The 7,046-nt window shown below is 37.9% G+C and overlaps 1 long non-coding RNA gene across 1 annotated transcript; it reads left to right on the top strand.

The window, feature by feature from the left end:
* The first annotated feature begins 3,377 nt into the window (after positions 1–3,377).
* Positions 3,378–7,046, top strand: LOC138068184 (uncharacterized). Its single transcript, XR_011142853.1, has 3 exons — positions 3,378–3,580; positions 3,797–4,005; positions 6,656–7,046. It is a non-coding gene; the product is annotated as an uncharacterized lncRNA (long non-coding RNA).

The raw sequence follows: 7,046 nt of genomic DNA, 5'->3' as shown, positions 1-7,046 counted from the left end.
CATAGCTGTATGTATGCCTTAATGTTAAAACTGGAATTACTTTTTAAACTGAAAAGGCAGGAGAGTATTCATCTCTTCAGAAATATAGGTAACACAAAGCTAATATGGAAAGTAACTATTAATAACTTGTTTATAAATATCTTGAAGTAGTTTGTGCAGTTTCTATTTATGCATCCCTTATTTGCTGGATGGTTGGAGGATGCATCATAGGTTTCGGTCAGCTAAGCATTTAAGAAGTTAAGACTTGGCATCATTTCTGTAGATCACTTAAAGAGTAACTATAGATATGATTGTCTCCTGAGCCCACGCAGAGAAAATAAGGGTAAGATTACATTTTTAATAACTGACTTAGAGAGCTTTTTTTCTTTCCTGAATTCCTTCCCATTCCCTCCATCACTAGCATTTTGGATAAAGATACTAATTTTCTGATTCTGCAAATAAGATGCATTGTAATGGGTGCACTGATAAACAATTCATGGATATGGTATGATTTGGGAGCTTATTACGTCTCACAAATACTTGCTACATAAGGAAGAAGATAAATTGGATCACTTTTCTATTGATAGAGCAAAAAAATCGAAGAACCCATTATCTAAATATAGATTGAGCCCTGGACTCTTGTTACGTTATCACTAATCAAAATAACAAACTCTTGTTACTGCCATTCACCACCTTACTGTGATACGCATGTGTGATGGTAAAGCATGTAGGCTAACAACATTCTTTTCACTCATTTAGGCAGCTTTTTTAGTACACTCTTTCCGCTTTGTTCATACAAGAAGCTAGTTTCTTCTGTGCTTGTATTTCACATCTTCTGGCGTTGGGAACCGAACTGCAAATTTCTTTCTGTGCTAGCTGGTTCTGTAATTCATTGTACGTTTTTGCCTGAAGAGCTAGTACTACAGCTTACTAGATAATTCTTGCTTTTCACCATGCAACTGCAGAGTTACAACACCTTTTCTGAACGGAAAATATCCCTGCAGTTTATTAGGCTAGATTCCACCTGATCCCAGTAAGAGCTGAAACAAATGTGGCTGACCTTTTGCATAACTGTCTACTTTCAGAAGCCACTTGCAAATGAGCACTTAGGAGAGCGAGCGCTATTTTACATCGAATACTGTAGAATGCTTATATCGGCAAGATGTCCAGCAGTGGTTCGCACAAGTAGCAGTAGAACGGTTGGGCTACTGCCATTTTTGAAGAAATTAATGCAGTCGACTTCAAGTACGAGTCTCCCCTTCTACAAGTGAAATAACATCTTAAAAGCCTTGCTGAGAAAACAAAGTTGAAATGGTCACACAATAAATACTCCTTGTAGCAATGTTGCTGTCTGCTGAAGTGACCTGTATGGTATGTGCTAGTGATACCACCTATGTCCTAGGGATAAATGTCTAAATTTCAAAATTAAAAATCAAAACTTTGAACTGTTAACTTAACAGAGTCCCAAGCCTGGATATGCGTAGGAGTTGAACTAGTCTTAAACGCTTTCACTTGATCTGCAGTGAAGAACTCTGAATCAGCTGAAGAAGGCATTGTGAAGAAGGTGATCTTGTCAGAACTGTTCTGTGGTTAAATAAAGGACTACCTCACAACCTGTAATTATAATTAGCATTTTCCACAAATATTCCCAAAATAATTCAAAATTATTTTAGGATTAGATAATGAGAGAAGTGATTACGATACGCCAGCAATAATAAAATTCTGAGTGGACTTAACGATATTTGGACAAATACTTCTAGCCCAAAGGGAGAGAATACAAAAAGAGAGGGAAAACACAAAGGTACTAGCTAACGTTTAGTTACTGTAATTTAGCAGGCTACTTTTACGTCAAGTATTTCAAAGCAAGTTTCTTCTTACGGGTTTTAACTTTAACTTCCATAGTATAGGATGATCTTAATGGGAACAAGTATATTTATATTTAGTTAACAGTTACTCTATTAAAATGACCTTATTAGACTAGAATTTTATAGTGGTCTTACTGATTTTTCCTCCCAGTATTTTATACAGCAGGCATCATTTTCTTATTATTTTTCTTTGCAAGACAATATGATTATCCCTAATGTCTTTTTGGATTAAATAATTACTGTTAAAAACACAAATCAGTATTAAATGCAGATCAGTATTTAGTGGAGATATTATCCCCAAGTATGCTCTGCTCTGGTATGGAATACAATATAAATATAACCTTACTTCCTCATAACCTCACCACCTGCAGTGGGGTCTGGTGTTCTTAAAAGCAGTCAGCTCTGTCTCTAGTAATTAAAAGATGATCAGAATTATTCTTTGACAAATTTGCGTATTCCCTTATCTGTGGAACTGTCACAGCACTGATGGGGATGCTTGTATCTGTGATGACGAGCAATTTCCTAATAGCAAAGTATCTTTATAGCAGCTGATCAGAGGGAGCTTTTACTTTCATATGCTGCGTATTGTATGGCTGATTTTGCTGTGGTATTATATATGTGTATATACACATATATAAATATGTATATATTTTACTCACGTAGGCCTGTTTCAATTTCTGTTTAAAAATCAATACTGGATTAAGTTCACAGAGCATCATACAGCAAAAATAAGAACAGTTAAAGAAAAACGGAGAATGTCTCAATTCCTCAACCATCTCTTAATTTACATTTTAACCAAGAGTGGCCTTCCTTTTGGTAGACAGGAGAAAGGCTGATAGAAGCATCTGCCTTGAGTAAACATTAAATGGAGACTACATAAACATTAAATGTATAAATGTCAAAAATATAGCTGCCTTGCTTAGTCCCTTATTTACCTTTCTGCAAACACCTGAGTTTCTCTCAGCACACAATGTACTGTGGCACTAAGCAAAATAAGCTGTGTGAACCTTGCAGGTGTGCTTTCTATCTGTTCTGAGAACATTCTAATAAGGTCACAACGAAAATGAAATAGTATTCAAACCTCACAGCTGTCACTGAAACCACTGGGCAGTAGAGAAACCACCTCTTCCAGGTGCTTTTGTTCTACTGGCAGAAGTTACAAGTTCTTGGCAGAAACCCTCCTGGATTTGCTGGCAGGTTCAGTGCAAATTAGCCCAGCTCACGGAGTAAATCCCGCTTGTCCTCCGTTCTGTTCTGCCCTGCCCTTCTCCCTCATCCAGTGGCTGAGCTGCTTCCCCCTTGCTATGTCCACACCACAATTTATTTAGTTCAACCACAGCCTAGGCAACTTAGAAAATAAAATAAACCTAAATGCGGTGTGGAAAATAAAAGATCGCAGTTGAAAAGTCCGCAAAACCTGGTGGGCCTAACTATATAGGGTATGGTCCAGCTGTTCATAACTGGGACATGCCCTTCCCCTGTCCCCTGGATTTATTACTATCATTCTTTGTGTATGCAAAATGCGACTTACTCTGATCAAGGTCCCCCTATGTTGCCATGTATTACATCAGCTTGGTGTAAAATACAGGATTTTCAAGCAACTTCTTTGTACCAAGCCTCCCCTTTCACTGAACAGACGTGTGTTCTAGGCTCAGGCTCCATGACAGCTGGGGCACCTCTGGCACACGCCCTTTCCTGTCCAGCCCTGCTGAAGGTGGTCATGGCTTTGGCTAGAGGTAACGGGAAATTTTTTGTTACTGGCACCAGGGAGGTCTGTAAGCCAGAGAGATGCAGAATCCCGTTACATGGATGTGATGGCAACAGCTGAGGGCTTGAAAATGGTCCTGGCCCCTAAGCGCCCACTGAAAGACAGTCTGTCCTTAACCTGCTTATTAAGGGAGCTGAGTCCTTTAATAGCCAGATTCACTTTCCTCTTTCATTCCTCCTCCTAGCGTTAAGTGACTGAAGAGGAGGAGGTCATCTCCAGCTGGCTAAAAACACCAGTAGGATGGGCTCTAGAAGACTGGCTGTGAAATAGAGCGAAGTGGATCTTTAACATCACGAAAACAGCAAAAGACGACAGACTGGTGATAATTTTTCTGCCTCCACCTGAAGGGAAGAAAACTCAGTGGCCAGAAAGAATAGCTCTGGCACTAGACACGTAAGAGCTGCGTGTTCTGTTCGTGGGCTTAACTATTCCTTTTCTAATTGTGGGAAGGGAAGGTTGTATAAATTGCTGCTTGGCTGACATTTCACCTAAGTACTTCCTATTTGATACCTTTTAAAAGCGGACTTAGAAATGCTTGAATCACACATGTTTGAACAAAAGTCCCTATTATACTATTTTTATCAGAAAGTTTTTATCATCAACCACTTTCCAGTATACAAAGCGTCTATGGTTACAGTGCAACTTTTTAGCAGTTTTAATATAACATCTACTATTTAGCATCAAGAATTATTAATATCATGAATTATTGTTAGGGTTACCTTTACTTTTAAATTAGGCATTCTGCTGCTAGTAACTGCAGTTTATTCTGTGTAAGACTCCGTGCCTACTTGCCCGCACGGCTATTTGATAGATCTGTTTGTTAGCTTACAGAAGAGAAAAAGATATCAAGTCTGTTATGAACCTTTACAGTGGTGATATACTGCTATTCCAAACAAGATAGATTGATTCCTAACTCACTCCAGATAGTTCCTCAAGCCACCTAGATATTTTGTCTAATAAGAAGGGTTGGCTGACTTGACTCTTAACCTCTCCGTTACAATCCCTCTCTATGAAATGTGAATAATATTTTAGACCTCTATCTGCTTTGCCAGTGTGCTGTAAGGGCATATAAGCTGGTGTTAATAAATGACCTACCTATAAGACCCAGAATACTGACTCCTAACTAACGTTTAGGAGTTACATGTGGTTAACTGTTGATCTTATTACCTATCCTGATCAAGTAATTCAAAAGGAGTTAGAGGACAGTGGTATGAAATGGTCCAAGGCTCTGTTGTACATTAAGACTGCACTGTAGCTTTCTTATTTAGAGCATAAGGAGAAGGACAAAACAACCCTACCAGTGTAAACGAACTCAGACCTAGCAGCTGCTGAATGTTTTCAATAGACTTCCTGGTATTGGCTGGTACAATTTCATTAGAGCTTCTTATTTTATTTAATAAAACATTGGATGATTTTATTTGTAATACAGCAACAGGTGCAGGAAAACAAAAGGCACATTTCCTGATTGTGTCCACAAAGAGTCCATTACTTTGCTGGCAGACACAGTAGGCATTCGTTTTGCCATGCGTGGGAGGGGGTGGGGTGGGGGTGAAAATAATGACCCCTCAGAAAAATAACTGTTTTATAATAAAAGACTTTTGAGAGAAGATTTTACAGTTAATAATAGCAGTATGCAAATAGATTCAATGTGAGTTCAAGTAAGAGGGAGGTAACAGTACTTAGTAGATACTGATCATGCGTTAGATACAGATCAAGGTATTCTGGACGTGTAACCATCATTAACCTTCACCATGTAAAACAGAGATATTGAATACAAAAAAGCCTAACCTTGTGATCTTGAAAGTACTTAGCTGCCTAAGTCCAGTAAAAGACATAGGTGCTTACAAGATATTGTTGCAGTTTACCTGAACCAGTTAGTAAATGAAATACAAAGAGAGTCTTATGAAACAACTTCACCTCCCAAGAAAACAGCCTTAACAGTGATTGCACATTTTCTTTTCCTGGTACATGAATCTAGAACCAATAGCTAAGAAAGGTTTTTCGTTGGGAATCAGATGTGTTTTTACATTCTGAAAATTGAGGGTAAAACTGCTTAGGTTTTCCCCTTTTTTATCTTCATTTTAAAAGAAAGTGCCACCATGGAATTTGTTTAAAATTACAGTCTACTAGTGGGCAATAACATACTAAAATCTTACAGAAGGCTGCTTACAAACAACAAAACAGAGCTAGTAACACACTTGTATATCACACCTTGCACTCCCTGTTGGCTTCAGTTTTAACATTTTCAGTTTCTCATGACTGTGATCAACATGACCTGCAAACCATGAACTGGGTTTTATAAATTACTGGTTTAGGTAACACAGTGGCCAGAGCCTTGTACTTCATCTCTTCCTTCTAATTCCCTGAAAAATTCTTTGGGTCAAAGGCAAGCAGAAAAAGACTGCAGCGTCCTCATAAGCACTGGGAAAGGTTACATGACATCCTGTATTGTAGAAACATGCTGCAATTACACAATCAAGGAAATACTACTTCTGAAAAAATGCATCAAGGCTGGTATCAACAATCTAAAATGACTATGGAAGTGTTTAAGGTTTCTTCTCAAGAAGAACTTCCCAAGAACAAACCTGTTACTTTTAAAACAAATACCTCAAATGATTAAAATAGAGATCCCAAGGCCGTTAAAATTGATCCTCTGTAGAAACTAAATTCACATCTGTGTTTCGACACAGTTCAGTTCCAGCCCATGAATTTAATCTTCGGGGAGATCTGTTACAGGCTGAATCACAACAATGTTATTTGTAGATAAATTAAAAGCAAAATCAAACAACCTCTCAACCACATCAGGTACCATAAGCCTATGTGGGACAAGACGTCTTCTGACTGAGACGCGAAAGCACCATATTTTTAAATGCAAGTTTCTCACTAGAACCTTCTTTGTTCGGCCAACGTAGGAAGTGGAACATTAACTGTTTCGCCTGAAAAAGGAAGAAAGGTAGGGTATGTAAACTTACCTCTTTGATCTGTTTTGCCCAATGACAGGTTTTCTTCTTTTTTTATTTTATTTTTTTAATTCAATATGCAGGAAGACAGGAACATGACATGTTCACATCAGAAGAAATTTGAATAGGGGCAACCTCTGAGTAAGAGTAATGATACAGAAAGCATCATGCATGCTGATAAAATCAAGAAAGAAGATTTCCTCTCATCTCTTTGAATGACAAGCAAAGCAGTTTGTTACTTTAGATCTACCTTCCCCACTGACTTCTTCTGAGATACAAAAAAAAAGGTGAGGAAAAAGGAACATACGCTGTCTGTGCTTTTAAAAGATTCCTGTAAAGTAACAGAAAGCATCTTGCAAATGGGACACTAGTCAAGTATTTTCCTCTTTAAAAAATAAGCTATCCCTTGACATGTATTCCTGAAATATTTTATTAAAGTTTTTTTAACAGAAACAATACTGGCCTCCTGAGATA

This window comes from Struthio camelus, chromosome 9, assembly GCF_040807025.1.
Source record: "Struthio camelus isolate bStrCam1 chromosome 9, bStrCam1.hap1, whole genome shotgun sequence".
Taxonomy (NCBI): Eukaryota; Metazoa; Chordata; class Aves; order Struthioniformes; family Struthionidae; genus Struthio; species Struthio camelus.
Note: the sequence above shows the minus strand (reverse complement) of the source record. Positions and strands in the feature narration are given on the sequence as shown.